Source organism: Rana temporaria, chromosome 8, assembly GCF_905171775.1.
Source record: "Rana temporaria chromosome 8, aRanTem1.1, whole genome shotgun sequence".
NCBI classification, from domain to species: domain Eukaryota; kingdom Metazoa; phylum Chordata; class Amphibia; order Anura; family Ranidae; genus Rana; species Rana temporaria.
In genome coordinates, this window is record NC_053496.1 from 82795658 (window position 1) to 82812517 (window position 16860).

Below are 16860 nucleotides of genomic sequence, written 5' to 3' on the forward strand. Positions count from 1 at the left end.
TGTTCACCACCAGGGGAAAAACAAAATAAAGAAAGCCTAAAACAGAAAGCGAATGCAGGCATCACATTTGTGAAGAATTGGGAAGCTGCAATATAATACATGTTTGAGTTAAAGTGGTTGTAAACCCTTTACAACCACTTTTACCTACAGGTAAGCCTAGATTAAGGCTTACCTGTAGGTGCTTGGAATATCTCCTAAACCTCCACGGTTGTAGACAACAGTGCAGGCGCACTTAAGCAACGGCGATAATGCTGTTCCTAAAGGAGGCCATGCCGTAACTGGCGGCTCCCGCGCACATGCATGGGAGTGGCATCATCGCGGCTCTGGGCCAATCACGGTGCCGGAACCGCGATACCCGGAAGTAACCCCGGGGAGAGATGTCGGCCTCCCGAGCGGTGTATGAGGATGGCTGTGGGGGCATCGATTTGAGGTGAGAATTACACAATGAGCTAATTGTAAAAGTGGGTTTACTTCCTCTTTAAGTCCTTACAATGTATATAGTACATTAGTGATGTCGCAAACCTAAAATTTTGCGTTCGCGAACGGCGATTGCAAACTTGCGCATATGTTCGTGAATGCGCAAACCGGGCAAACAGCCATAGACTTCAATGGGCAGGCAAATTTTAAAACCCACAGGGACTCTTTCCGGCCACAATAATGATGGAAAAGTTGTTTCAAGGGGACTAACACCTGGACTGTGGCATGCCGGAGGGGGATCCATGGCAAAACTCCCATGGAAAATTACGTAGTTGTCGCAGAGTCCGTTTTTAATCCATAAAGGGCATAAATCACCTAACATTCATAAACTGTTTGGAATAACGTGCTTTAAAACATCAAGTATGATGTTATATCGATCAGGTAGTGTAAGGCTTAGGGTTAGGGTTACAGATAGGATTAGGGTAACAGATAGGGTTAGGGTAGGGTTAGGGTTACAGATAGGGTTAGGGTAACAGATAGGGTTAGGGTAGGGTTAGGGTTACAGACAGGGTTAGGGTTACAGATAGGGTTAGGGTTACAGTCTGTAATGCTAACCCTAACCCTATCTGTAACCCTAACCCTATCTGTAACCCTAACCCTACCCTAATACTATCCCTATCTGTAACCCTAACCCTATCTGTAACCCTAACCCTATCTGTAACCCTATCTGTAACCCTAACCCTGTCTGTAATAGGGTTAGGCCCCATGCACACGAGACGCTGCTAAACTCAAGTTCAGAGGCATTTGGGCATTTTTTTTAACACATTTAATGTTATCCTATGTGTCCATGCACACAATCACGTTTTTTGGCGTTTTAAAGCAGTTGGGTTTATGTCCGTTTTTTCAGACGCAAAATTTTGGGTTCAGAAGCGTTTTATTTTTGCGTTTTAAACTTTGGGAGGGTCTACAATGTCTTTGAGATAAGCGCTGACAGCCGCAAACGCAGTAAAACACCGCTAATCGCGGCAAAACGCTGTGCAATTCGCGGCAAAAACGGGTGTTTTAAATGCCGTTTTTTGCCTTTGAAAACGTGAGTTTAGAGGTGTTTGTAATTGCTTCTCGTGTGCATGGGGCCTTAGGGTTCACAGTGACAGACCAAACTGACAGATCAAACTCCCCGTTTAACGCACCGCAAACACCTGCAAACAGTCCATTTGCACAACCGCAAACTCCCCATTTACACAAGGTTGGATACCAAGCTAGCCATGTTCCGTTCCTTGTCCTCACTGACGTCAATGAACGTTTTGGAGATTGCAAGCAATGGGGGTTTTTCAAAGCCTATGGTCGTGCTGAGGTAGTTCAGTGACAGTTAAGTGACCCAGAAAACAATGATTCTGCAGTGTGGGCCCATTGTTGGCCTAGTAGGCTTTAATGATCACCTTAGATGATCACAAAGAAAATGAATGTTTTTTCTATGCAAAATTATCCAGCCGATCGCTTTTGGTCTGTTCACAATGAAGCAACGACCTTATCATCTGGGGTGTGCCAACATTGCCATTGCCAACACACTCATAGAGGTGGTGGCTTCATTGTGATACGCAAGCCCCTTCACCACAACAAGGTAACGATCACGAAGGGGAATTGACACATGTATGTACCTTTTTTTTTGTTTTTGCAGCCACAGTGCAGCATCAGAGGCCAGAAAAATTAGGCATGTACACATGCCTGAAAAAGTAGGTATTGTTGTAGCTGCTGCTGTAGCAGCGGCCAGAAAAATGTATGTTTTCCAGGCAGAAAGTGCACTAAAACATTGCGGCTTGAACCCTATTTGGTGACGGTTAAGTCACGCAAGTCATCCGGCATGCAGAGATAAAATACAGCAGCGTGTGGACCATTTGTACCCAAGGAAGCTCATCTCATCAGGCCTTTAGTCAAATGTATCGCCCACTGTCAGTCCCTTCGGGATCCATGCCTCATTCATCTTAATAAAGGTGAGGTAATCTAGACTTTTTTGACCTAGGCGACTTCTCTTCTCAGTAACAATACCTCCTGCTGCACTGAAGGTCCTTTCTGAAAGGACACTTGAAGCGGGGCAGGCCAGAAGTTATATTGCAAATTGGGGATAGCTCAGGCCACAGGTCAAGCCTGCACACCCAGTAGTCAAGGGGTTCATCGCTCCTCAGAGTGTCGATATCTGCAGTTAAGGCGAGGTAGTCTGCTACCTGTCGGTCGAGTCGTTCTCTGAGGGTGGACCCCGAAGGGCTGTGGCGATGCGTAGGACTGAAAAAGCTCTGCATGTCCTCCATCAACAACACGTCTGTAAAGTGTCCTGTCCTTGCCGGCGTGGTCATGGTAGGAGGAGGATTACTTTCACCTCTTCCACTGTTAGATTCCCGTTGTGCTGTGACATCACCCTTGTACGCTGTGTAAAGCATACTTTTTAATTTATTTTGGAACTGCTGCATACTTTCCAACTTCCGGTAATTTGGTAACATTTCAGGCACTTTCTGCTTATACCGGGGGTCTAGTAGCGTGGCCACGCAGTACAGGTCGTTCTCCTTCAGCCTTTTTATACGAGGGTCCCTCAACAGGCACGACAGCATGAAAGACCCCATTTGCACAAGGTTGGATGCCAAGCTACTCATGTCCCGTTCCTCGTCCTCACTGATCTCACTGAAGGTCTGTTCTTCCTCCCAGCCACGTACAACACCACGGGTACCAGATAGGTGACAACGAGCACCCTGGGATGCCTGCTGTGGTTGGTCTTCCTCCTCCTCAAAGCCACATTCCTCCTCTGACTCCTCTTCCTCACACTCCTCTTCCAGTGTTTCTGCAGGTCCAGCAATGCTGATAAGGCTGTTTCTGGTGGTGATGGTGACCACAACTCTTCCTCTCGCTCATCTACGGCCTGATCCAGCACTCTTTGCAGGGCACGTTCCAGGAAGAAAACAAATGGGATGATGCTGCCTTCAGTGCGACTGACTAGGTTTGTCACCTCCTCAAAAGGACGCATGAGCCTACAGGCATTGCGCATGAGCGTTCGGTAAAGTGGCAAAAAAATTCCCAGCTGCGCAGAGGCTGTCCTATCACCCCGGTCATACAAATACTCGTTGACGGCTTTTTCTTGTTGGAGCAGGCGGTCGAACATTAGGAGTGTTGAATTCCAACGTGTCAGGCTGTCGCAAATCAGTCGCCCCACTGGCATGTTGTTTCGTCGCTGGATATCTGAAAAGTGCGCCATGGCCGTGGAGGAACACCTGAAATGGCCACACACCTTCCTGGCCTGCTTGAGGACGTCCTGTAAGTCTGGGTACTTATGCAGAAAAAGCGCTGTACAATCAGATTCATCACATGTGTCATGCACGGGACATGTGTCAACTTGCCCAAATTCAATGCCGCCAACAAATTGCTTCCGTTGTCACACACCACTTTGCCGATCTCCAGTTGGTGCGGAGTCAGCCACTGATCCACCTGTTCATTCAGGGCGGACAGGAGTGCTGGTCCGGTGTGACTCTCTGCTTTCAGGCAAGTCAACCCCAAGACGGCGTGACACTGTCATATGCGTGATGTGGAATAGCCCCTGGGGAGCTGGGGGGGTGCACTTGATGTGGAGCAAGACGCAGCAGCAGAAGAGGACTCAGCCGAGGAGGTTATCGAAGAGGATGGAGTAGGAGGTGGCAGCAGACCTGCCTGCAAGTCGTGGCGGTGTCACCAACTCCTCTGCAGAGCCACGCATTACATGCTTGTCAGCCGTCAGCAGGTTTACCCAATGCGCAGTGTAGGTGATATACCTGCCCTGACCGTGCTTTGCAGACCAGGTATCAGTGGTCAGATGAACCCTTGCCCCAACACTGTGTGCCAGAGATGCCATGACTTCCTTTTGCACAATAGAGTACAGGTTGGGGATTGCCTTTTGTGAAAAGAAATTTCGGCCGGGTACCTTCCACTGCGGTGTCCCAATAGCTACAAATTTTTTGAAGGCCTCAGACTCCACCAGCTTGTATGGTAAAAGCTGGCGGGCAAAGAGTTTCGACAAGCCAGCTGTCAGACGCCGGGCAAGGGGGTGACTCTGTGACATTGGCTTCTTATGCTCAAACATGTCCTTGACAGACACTTAACTGTGGGCAGATGAGCAGTAACTGCTCAAGGTGAGAGACGGAGTGGCGGATTGTTGAGAGGGGACAAGGAGGACAGCAGTGGTTGACGTGACTGAAGATGCTGCACCAGGAGGAGGATGGTGGCTTTGAGCTTGTGTGGTGCTTGTACTCTTCATCATGTGTTGATCCCATAGGCGTTTGTGATGTGCGATCATGTGCCTTCGAAAAGCAGTTGTACCTAGGTAGGTGTTGAATTTCCCACGACTCAGTTTCATTTGGTACAGGTTGCAAATGGCATCACTGTTATCAGAGGCAGACACACAAAAAAAATGCCACACTGCTGAGCTTTGCAATGACGGCATTCTGGTGGTGGCAACAGCATGCGTTGATTGGCGTGCAGTCTGGCTGACCCCGGGTGTGACCTCCCCCTGCTTCCAACTCGTCTCCTCCTCCTCTCTGTCTCCCCATCTGAACTTTCCCCCTCTTCTTCTTCTCTTCAAGCAGGCACCCACGTGACATCCCCGGACACATCGTCATCATCAACTTCTTCACTTGTATCTGACAACTCAGCAAAGGAAGCAGCAGCGGGTACATCATCATCATCACACCATACGTCCATGTGTGTAATGCTGCCTGACTAAGTCATATCCCTTTTATCTACAACCTCTGCCAATAATTGCGCATCACTCAAGGGACCACCACCACCAAAACACCCTATGAATGGGAGGCTTACCAGAGCATAAAGCAATATGAGCATGTGGCTAAAACCTTTTTTTTTATCCTGTAAGTGTTTAACCTTTTTTATTAAAACCATTGAGTCAACATACTTCACCATGTGGGCAATATCATTTTTTCTATGCATCCACTGACCACAATATACCGGAGGACCCTAAGATATATCACCATCGCTTGGGATTCTAAAGGCCCTGGCTAGGGGTTTAGCCACATGCTCATATTGCTTTATGCTCTGGTAAGCCTCCCATTCATAGGGTGTTTTGGTGGTGGTGGTCCCTTGAGTCACAAATATCTTTTATGCGCTGGTCCTGTTGTACTTCACCATTAAGTTTTTTTTTGTGTGACACGCTGCAATCCTGTGGTTCTGTGTTCGGGAAGCCTCAACATCCATCCCCTGCCATCCCCCTGCGAGGATCATCAAAATGCCCTGGCTGGGGTTTGCAGCCGCAAGCTTTTCATTGCTTGCCATCCGGTAAGCCTCCATCCTTTTATTTAGTGGTGTTGGTCACCACATATGATTTCAACATATGAATTTATATTCAACATTGATGAACTTACTTGCAACCATTTTGATTGATACAAAGACTTTATCTCCAATCATGTGTTTTATTCCCCTTTAAACTTGGGGTCTTTGCAATCTCATTGTAATTTTCATCAATTTTCTTCTCTGATATCAATTGACTGTTTAGTTTAACTTATATTAATAGCGCAACATTTCTTTTTTCCTTACTTGTTTTTGTGTTTGTATGACACTGTTGTGTTGCAGCTAAGTTAGATATTTTTAGTGTTTAAGCGCGGTATTTCTTCTCTTTGTCATGGTGTGTAAATAACTCCTCTGACAGATCAAGTGAAACAGCTGTGATGCTAGTGTTGGTAGTGGCGGCATGCGGGCGAGTGGTAACTTGAGAGGTGCCCGAAGCTGAGCTGGAGGAGGATGGTGCGTCAAGGTTACGAGCGGAAGCTGTAGAAGATTGTGGACCTGGTGGATAAATTACTGGGAGGGGCTGGGCATGACCCAGCTGTCTTGGTCCACGTTGGAACCAATGACAGTATACATGGAAGGTGGAGGCTCCTTAAGAATCAATTTAAAGAACTAGGCTGCAAGATGAAGGGAAGGACCTCCAAGGTGATATTCTCTGAAATATTGCCTGTGCCATGCGCAACACAGGAAAGGCAGGGGGAGATTAGAGAGCTGAATGCATGGCTAAAGACCTGGTGTAGGAAGGAGTGATTTGGGTTTCTAGAGCACTGGGCTGACTTTTCATTGGGGTGCAACCTATATGCTAAAGACGGTTTGCACTTGAATGGAAGGGGGTCTGCTGTGCTGGGGGAGAGGTTTATGGGAATGCTGGAGGAGTATTTAAACTAGGATTGAGGGGGAGGGTGAACTAGAATTACATCGGGCACACAGGTCAGCTGTCAGGATAGATGGGGGGAGGGTTATGGCAGGTGACAAGAAAGTTCCCATGTTGCAAACAGCCATTGGAAATAATAGTGCCATTTGTACTACTATAAATTATATGAAAAACACCAGAGAAAAATGTAACAATACATTTAAGTGTTTGTTCACCAATGCCAGAAGTCTGCCAAGCAAAACAGGTGAGTTGGAAGCTCTGGCGCATGAGGAGAGCTATGATGTAATCTGTATTGCTGAAACTTGGCTTTAATCCTCACATGACTGGGCTATTAATATTCCTGGCTATGCTCTCTTTCGGAAAGACAGGGTAAAAAGGAAAGGTGGAGGGGTCTGTCTCTATATGAGAAGTGACCTCAAAGCAAGCGTGAAAGAGAACCTGGTTGATGGAGAGTGTGATGAGTGTGATGAGGCTGAAGCATTATGGGTGGAACTGCATACAGATGTGCGTAGTTCCAAATTAATCATTGGAGTTTGTTATAAACCACCCAATGTTAATGAGGAGGTGGAGACTCAGCTCCTTGCACAGATGGAAAGGGCTGCAAGTGCTGGGACGGTGATAATAATGGGGGATTTTAACTACCCAGAAATTGACTGGATTAATGGCACTTCTGGGACAGTTAAAGGACAAAAATTTAAAAACCTATTGCAGGACAATTTTATGGTGCAGTTTATTGAGGCCCCAACTAGGAATGATGCTCTGTTGGACCTGATAATCTCAAACCATGCAGAGCTTATTACTAATGTTCAGATAAAGGAACACCTGGGTAGCAGTGATCATAACATGATTTCATTTAATGTTAACTATAAGCAAGAAATACATACAGGAAATATTAAAACACTAAATTTTAAGAGAGCAAATTTTCCAAGGATGAGGGCTGCTCTCCAGGACTTGGACTGGGAGGGACTATTGGCACCGATGAACACAGAACAGAAATGGGAATTCTTCAAAAAGACTGTGTGGAACCTCACTGCAAAGTATGTTCCCATGGGCAATACGTTTAAAAGGCTAAAAATAAAACCTATGTGGCTCACGGTCAAAGTTAAAAAAGCTATAAACAATAAGAAAGTAGCTTTTAAAAAATATAAAAATGAAGGAACACTAGTGTTGTTTAAATGTTACAAATAATATAACAGGATATGTAAAAAGGAAATCAAGGATGCAAAAATTCAAAATGAACGACAGATTGCAAAGATAGTAGGACAAACCCCAAAAAATTCTTTAAATATATTAATAGTAAAAAGGTGAAGTCCGAGCATGTAGGCCCCTTACAAAATAATCTAGAGTGGGTGACTGGGGACAAAGAGAAGGCAAATTTATTAAATGCTTTCTTCAGCTCTGTGTATACAATGGAGCATGGGGGAGCTCATGTCCAAATTGGGGGTGGGAGTGACACAGCCCCAAATCCACAATGGCTTAAAAGTGATATGGTCCAGAAATATTTAGACAGAATAAAGGTGGATAAAGCACCTGGACCTGATGGCATCCACCCACGGAACCTAGGTTAGTTGAGCTCTGTCATTTCAAAGCCACTATATCTAATATTTAGGGACTCATTAATGACAGGAATAGTACCACTGAATTGGCGCAGGGCCAATGTGGTGCCCATATTTAAAAAGGGAACAAAGTCTTTACCAAGTAACTATAGACCTGTTAGTCTAACTTCTATAGTTGGGAAGATACGGGAATGTTTAATAAAAGACCACATGGATGAGTTCTTGCTGGAAAAAAACTATTTAAGCAGCAGACAGCATGGATTCATGAAAGACAGAAGTTGTCAGACAAACCTGATTTCCTTTTATGAAGAGGTAAGTAAAACCTTGGACAGAGGCGTGGCTGTGGACGTGATATATTTGGATTTTGCAAAAGCGTTCGATACAGTTCCGCACACACGGCTCATGTGTAAGGTAAGGTCTACAGGATTGGATATATCAGTTTGTAAATGGATAGAAAACTGTATGAAAGACAGAATTCAGAGCGTCGTGGTTAATGATTCTTACTCTGAATGGTCCAATGTTATCAGTGGTGTACCCCAAGGTTCAGTGCTGGGACCCTTACTTTTCAATATATTTATAAATGATATTGGGTCTGAGATCAAAAGTAACATTTCTGTCTTTGCAGATGACACCAAGCTATGCAGTGGAATAACGTCCTTGCAGGATGTCTCCAATTTACAAGCCGACCTCAATGCTCTGTCTAATTGGGCGACTGAGTGGCAGATGAGGTTTAATGTTGATAAATGTAAAGTTATGCACTTAGGGAAAAAGAATATGCATGCATCATACATGCTAGGGGGAGTACAACTGGGGGGATCTGTAGTGGAGAAGGATCTGGGGGTTTTAGTTGATCATAAGCTCAATAATGGCATGCAATGCCAAGCTGCGGTTTCCAAAGCGAGCAAAGTCCTTTCTTGTATTAAGAGAGGTATGGACTCCAGAGACAGAGATATCATTTTGCCCCTGTACAAATCATTAGTAAGACCTCATCTGGAATATGCAGTTCAGTTTTGGGCACCAGTTCTCAAAAAGGATATCGGAGAACTGGAGAAAGTGCAGAGAAGGGCAACCAAACTGATAAGAGGAGCTCAGCTATGAGGAAAGATTAGAGGAACTGAATTTATTCACTCTTGAGAAGAGAAGAATAAGGGGGGATATGATCAACATGTACAAATATATATTTTTTTGTGGTTGAACTGGATGGACTTGTGTCTTTTTTCAACCTGACTAACTATGTAACTATGTAAGATTGGGTGTCCTGTGTTAGCCAGTCAACTATGTCCTCAGAACTTTTCGAGTTCAGGGTATGTGGCCTCTGAACACTGGGCATTATTCTAGGGCCAAAGGGAATCACAGCACCACGACCACCACAGCCCCTGCGGGGTGGCCTGCCTCTGCCAGTCATTTTTTTTATTTGTTTAGTTGTACTATGCGTGCAAGCTACTGTGACACCAGATATGAGTGGCACTGTGCACTGGCAGAAGTTGGCAGAGTAGACGCTGTAGGCCTGACACACGCCTGCAGACAACTAACTGCTATTCTATTGCAGTCAAAATTGTGTTTTTTCTTTTTAAATTTAATCTACTATGCCACCAGATATATGAGTGGTGGCACTGGGCAAGTGGGCAAAGTATACACTATGAGCCTGACACACGCTGGCAACTGACTACTATTCTATTGCAGTACATTTTTTGGGGTTTTTAAATGTTATGTACTGTGCCACCAAGATAGATGAGTGGTGGGTGGCACTGGGCACAGTGTACGCTGTACCCCTGACACACTCAATTGTGAACTCCAGACTGGACTATGCGAATGTCCTTTACCTCGGACTCCCAAAGTACCAAATTGCTCGTCTGCAAGTCGTTCAAAATACGGCCGCCAGACTTGTGACTGGGAAAAAACCATGGGAATCAATCTCACCTTCACTGAGAACCCTTCATTGGTTGCCAGTAAAAGACAGAATTGCTTTTAAAGCACTCTGTCTAACGCATAGATGTATCCATGGGAATGCTCCCCATTATCTATGCGAAAAAATAAAAGCTCATAATCCCAATCGCGTTCTGCGATCCACCAATCAAAATCTTCTCCAGATACCGAAAGCCAACTACAAGTCCAAAGGAGATAGAAGATTCGCGGTCCAAGGTCCCAGACTATGGAACGCTTTACCAACCAGCATTCGGTTGGAGGAGAACCACTTAGCCTTCAGGAGAAAGATCAAAACTCATCTCTTTTGATATCAAAAGAGACAGGAACAACAAGCGCCCAGAGGCGATTAAGTTCGCATGTGTCGCGCTATATAAGTTTCTCATTCATTCATTCATTCACACGCTGGCAGCCAGGCAACTGACTACTATTCTATTGCAGTAATCAGGGCCGGCGCCAGCGCAAGGCAACATTGACACCTGCCTTACGGCGCCAGCGCCGACCCTGGGAATGGGGCGGAGAATTGACCGAGTCTTTTTTTTTTTTCACCTCCGCCGCCGTAGAGAAAGTGTGTATATGATATCCATCCATGTTGGTATGGCATTTAGCCATGGGTAGTGCCATCGGCGCTATGGGGGGTGCGCGGCAAGAAAAAAGATCCCTGCTCTTAAAAAGATTCTCACCTGTCCTCCTATGGCTGCGGCCGCCTCCTGCAAGCCCCGGCGGCTGTACGGCATTTTCACCTGCAAAAAGAGTTCAACTGTCAGCATGGAGGAGCCGAGCGTCATTCGGCTGGGTAGCTAGAGTAGGCGGAGCCTAAAACTCCGCCTACCCTGTGCGCGCCTTGTTTGACTTCATATCGTCCCTCCCCATGCAAGTAAGAGTGCTGGAGAAGTTTAGTAAGTCCAATTTTTTTTTTATCATGCAGAGATTTACTAGTGCAGTGGAGGGACTTTTTCTTAATTTTCAGGGGCGCACATGTAAATAGCGTCATAGTCACGTATTGATCTGAAGTTATATAGGCTCGACCAGCCAGCTGCCACTGCCATCCCTCGCAGAGGGATACAATGATGCTCCACTGAGCTCCCACCTCCCGTCCTCAGGTTCTGAGACTGATATGAGGTGGTAATCAGGGAGCCTGGTAAGAATGTGACCACCAGCATTTGATTCCTGGGACATAGTGAGAGAATTTTGTTCCTCCCACTGTGAGACCTCATTATTTCTGTCTCTTGCAACCAATCCATTACTGGTTTGAACAAGCATCTGATCAAACTGATCTTGGTTTGATCAAATGCTTTGGAGACCAGAGAAGAGAGGCATGGGGTCTAATTGAGCCAAGATCTCTCCATAAAGAGGACCTGTCATGGCCCGTGCTATCAGAAGGGATGTTGTTCATCCCTTGTGATAGCAATAAAAGATAAAAAGAAGTTAGAGAAAAGATATAGTGTAAATTTTTTTTTAATAAAATAAATAATAAAATAAAATGTAAACCCTTTTTAAATCCCCCGTTTCCCAATGCTCATACACAATTGCAAACACCCATGTTGGTCCTGCACACATATATAAACGTGACAAACCTGCATTTTGTTTTGAGGCAGGGCCAGGGGTGGGGAGTGAAGGGGGCCCTGTCATGCAGAACATGTCAGAACACAGCAGAGGAAATCGATGTACCAACATCGGATTGTTAGTACAGCGGCTTCAACCTGAGCTGTGAGTTTTTTTTCCTTCGGCCTGCTGAATTTCAATGGGCAGGGGCGCTGTAGAAGCAGTGTGTACACCGTTCCTACAGCGCCTCAAAGATGCAGCTACTAGGACTCTTTTGAGCATCCTGCCAGCGCACTGCTCCAGTGTGAAAGCTCTCGGGCTTTCGCATTGGAGTGAGTAAAGAGGCTATTTCAGGGCACTTTGCAGGTGCTATTTTGTAGCGCTGCAGCACTTGCAAAGCTCCTCAGTGTGAAAGTAGCCTAAGACCCCTTTCACACTGAGGCACTTTGCGAACGTTATAACGCGCGCGTTACGTAGGGGGGGGGGGCAAAATGCACCTTCGCTTGAGTTGGAAAAAATCCTTGCACCGGCAGTAATATATATATATATATATATATATATTTTTTTTTTTTTTTATGTTATGTACTGTGCCACCAAGATAGATGAGTGGTGGGTGGCACTGGGCACAGTGTACGCTGTACCCCTGACACACGCTGGCAGCCAGGCAACTGACTACTATTCTATTGCAGTAAAACATTTTTTTTTAAATGTTATCCACTGTGCCACCAAGATAGATGAGTGGTGGGTGGCACTGGGCAAGTGGGCACAGTATACACTATGAGCCTGACACACGCTGGCAACTGACTACTATTCTATTGCAGTAAATTTTTGGGGGTTTTTAAATGTTATGTACTGTGCCACCAAGATAGATGAGTGGTGGGTGGCACTGGGCACAGTGTACGCTGTACCCCTGACACACGCTGGCAGCCAGGCAACTGACTACTATTATATTGCAGTAATAATTTTTTTTTTTTTTTTTTAAATGTTATGTACTGTGCCACCAAGATAGATGAGTGGTGGGTGGCACTGGGCACAGTGTACGCTGTACCCCTGACACACGCTGGCAGCCAGGCAACTGACTACTATTCTATTGCAGTAAAACATTTTTTTTTTAAATGTTATCTACTGTGCCACCAAGATAGATGAGTGGTGGGTGGCACTGGGCACATGTACGCTGTACCCCTGACACACGCTGTCAGCCAGGCAACTGCAATTAGATTACAGAGAAAAAAAAAAGCAGACTGATATACTAGCCCTAAAAAGGACTTTTTGGGATGCTGTCCTTACAGCAGAGATCAGATGAGTCTTTCAGGACTGGAGTGGACACTGAAAACACTAGTCTAGCTATAGATTTGCCTATAAATTCAGCAGCAGCAACACTCTCCCTCCTCTCACTAAGAATGCAGGTTCAGAATGAATCTAAAATGGATGCTGCCCAAGAGGTGGGAGGGTCAGGGAGGGAGGGTATGCTGCTGATTGGCTGGAATGTGTCTGCTGACTGTGAGGTAGAGGGTCAAAGTTTGCTCAATGTTAATTAATAGGAGGCGGATCGAACAGCGCATATGTTCGCGCGCATCGGCGAACGCGCAAAAATCGCCACAAATTATTCGCCGGCGAAAAGTTCTGTACATCTCTACTCTGGGGCAACTGACCCATGGGGTCTCCTGGAGAGGGCATCAACATCTTTGTTTCCCGCTCCTGGGCGGTACTTCAAGCTGAAATTAAAACCCAAGAGGGCTGCTAGCCATCGATGTCCCGTTGCATCCAGCTTGGCGGTGATTAACAGGTAAGTGAGTGGATTATTGTCGATTCTCACCACGAATTCGGCTCCGTATAAGTAATCTCTCAGCTTATCTACAACAGCCCACTTCAACGCCAGGAATTCGAGTTTGTGAGTGGGATAATTCTTCTCAGATGAGGTTAAACTCCTGCTCACATAAGCCACTGGGCGCAGACAACCGCTGTGCTCTTGGTACAACACTCCTCCTAGCCCCTCTCTACTGGCATCCACATGTAACTTATAGGATTTTGATGTATCTGCGTAAGCCAGAACAGGGGCAGTGGTCAAGTTCTTCTTGAGTTGAACAAACGCCTCCTCAAATTCAGGAGTCCATTGATCACAAATGGATTCTTTGGGTTTCCGGGGGCCCATGTGGAGCTTCACCAGGCTCACAGACTCAGAAGCTTCATCTTCATCCTCTGTTTTTAATAACTTGGTGGGCCTGGGCCCAGAGGTAGCTGCCTCCAATTTTCTGGGGCTGTTGATATTCCCTCTGCAGAGACTATGTGTCCCAGGTAGTGAACAGACGATTGATAGAACTGACATTTCTCTCTGGACAGCTTCAGGCCTTCGTCATGCAACCGCTTTAGCACTTTTTCCAATCTTTGCTCGTGTTCTTCCAGAGTCTTCCCAAACACAATAACATCATCCAAGTACAATACTTCAATCAGGTTCATATCACCTACAGTTTTCTCCATTAATCTCTGGAAGGTGGCTGGGGCGCCTGATAGCCCTTGGGGCATGCGATTAAATTCAAAGAAACCCACTGGGGTGATGAAAGCTGTCTTTTCTGGGTGCATGGGAATTTGGTAATAACCACTCTTCAGGTCCATTACACTGAACCATTTAGCTCCTGACAGACTCTGTAGTGCATCCTCGATCCGAGGGGTGGTATACTGGTCAGGGATAGTCCGCTTGTTGAGGGTTCTATAGTCGATGCACAACCTCAAAGAGCCATTTTTCTTCCTTACCACTACTATGGGAGAAGCATAAGGACTCCTGGATTCTCGGATATTTCCGGTCCTTTTCAACTCTGCAAGCTGCTCCCTGAGATCTTCGAAATCCGTCAGGGGAACTCTTCGGACCCGCTCCCTGAAAGGCTTGTCTTCTTTCAGTCGGATGCGGTGGGTGGTGCTTTTTGCACATCCGACATCAAACTCAGTCTTTGAGAATATCTTCTGCCACCTGCCGAGTTGAGCTTCCATTCTCTCCTTCCATCCTGGTGTGAGTTCAACACCGTCAGGTTGATGACTCTTCTCTGAGTCTTCTATCTTCCGGCCTTCCTCTAGATCGGAAGGGCCGACGAGGGTGGCTTCATGCACCCGGCCCAGTAGCACTCTGGCTGGCACTCTCACAGGGTTTGCAGTGGTATTCCTGATGTTGACGGATACTCTCCCACGATTTTTCTCCAATACCTTCAATGGGATCACTTCAGGTATCACCTCCAACCCTTCCGAGGGTCCACCCGGGTCGGGTTCAAGGACAAGAAACAGGCCTGGCTGAGACCAGGTAAGTTTGACTGAGGCCCTGAGTCAGGCCCCGTACACACGACCGAGTTTCTCGGCAGAATTCAGCCAGAAACTCGGTCGAAGCTGGATTCTGGCGAGAAACTCGGTCGTGTGTACACTTTTCAGCGAGGAAGCCGGCGAGGAACTCGTCGGGCCGAAAAGAGAACATGTTCTCTATTTTCTCGTTAGTCAATGGAAAAAGTCGGCCCGGCGAGTTCCTCGGCGGCTTCTACACTGAACTCGACGAGGAACTCGATGTGTTTGGCACGTCGAGTTCCTCGGTCGTGTGTACGGGGCCTCAGGTCACTTCTCCGGGTTGTAGGATCCTTATGGTTTTCCCTAACCGCCAGATCCTTCCCACTCCTTCTTCAGGGTCCTTTTTCTCCATCACCAGCTGGTGGTACACTCTCCTTAACATTGGATAGACCCTTTGAGCTGAGGCCCCCACTGCTTCAGTTAAGGGGGTCAAGAGTCTTCGGACCAAAGCCATGTTCGTCCCTATGATGAGGGAGCTCTTATGGGCCCCCGGTGGCCGGGGGCAGACTATCGCCAGGGTGTCAAAGGTTTCTGCTACTCCAGCTATCGTGGGAACAAAGGTCAGGCATATTGGTAAATACCCATCATAAGGGAAACTCTGAGTTCCAATGTCCCATATTTCCAACTCTTCTAACTTCTGCAAAGGCAAGTGAGAAAGGTACTTATCATATAAGTCTCTATACAGAAGAGTCACTTCTGCCCCGGTATCCAGGAGGGCTTTGGTGTAGATCCCCTCCACTTGAATGGGTACTAGCGGGGAAGGCCCCACCAGATTTTCAGGGAACTTTTGAGGTGTATTTCTCCCTCTTCCTCCTGTAACTTGTATTCTCACTCCTCTCTTGCAAGGATCCCTTTTGGCCCCTATCCAATCACGTAGGCGGGAATTTGGAGGTGGCCTTGGGGGGAGTTTTTCTTTCTGCCTCTGTCCCTCTGTTTCTTGTTTCATGTTGGAGCTCTCTACGATAGGCGGGCTCCCGGTTGACTCCTTCACCAGGGCCCTCTAAAGTTTTCCGCCGGCCTGTATATTGGTTGGTTGGTGTTGACGGGGCTGGGGCAGACTTCTCTGGTGTGGCCTATCCCTCCGCAGTTGAAACAGAAAATAAACCTTCTTGGTTTATTTTGTTGGTCGTAAGGCCTATAGGCGGGCTTCTCGGTTTTATCCCTTCTGGTCTGGTAAGGGGAAAACCCCGCTTGGCCGGTTAAAGCAGCTACCATCTCCGTCAATTGAGACACTTGTGTCTTTAGGAGCTCAACTTGGGGATCATGGTCCTCGGTGGCCACAACACGCACTCGTGCAGGAGTTTCTGTGGCTTGGTACTTGCTCTTCTGATCTAGGAGGTCCTCCTCCTGTCGATTGATCCGGATCAGATCAGGATACCTTAGCACTTTGCTTCCTTGTTGGGTTCGTAACTGAAAGACAATGGGATCCATGGGCTGGGCTCCCCTTATCACTTGTTGGAAGCAAGTTTTATCCACTTGTCTTGCATCTATCTCTTTCTTTAACAACATCTGATGCAGAATCTTATCCAAGCGGCCGACAAATTCAGATAGCTTTTCTCCCTTCTTTTGGAAGCAGTGTTCTAATTGGCAACAAAGCTCACTGATGTTTTCAGTCCTTCCGAACACATTCTGTAAAACGTCTAGATAATCTTGGGCAGTGCAATTATCTTTACTAAGCTTGAGGTTGCGTATAGCCTCTAGAGCTGGTCCTCTGAGACTTTCCATAATCCTTTGCTTCTTATTCTTCTCTGGGACTCCCCACTCTTCTAGAGCTTGGGCGGCATGATCCATCCATTCTTCAAAACCATCCTCCGAGGATGGTACAGGGTGTCTCCTGGAGAAGATTCTCAGTTTTCTATATCCTGTCATCAAGTAATATGGGGAATCTTTCTTGCATTGGGCTACGAT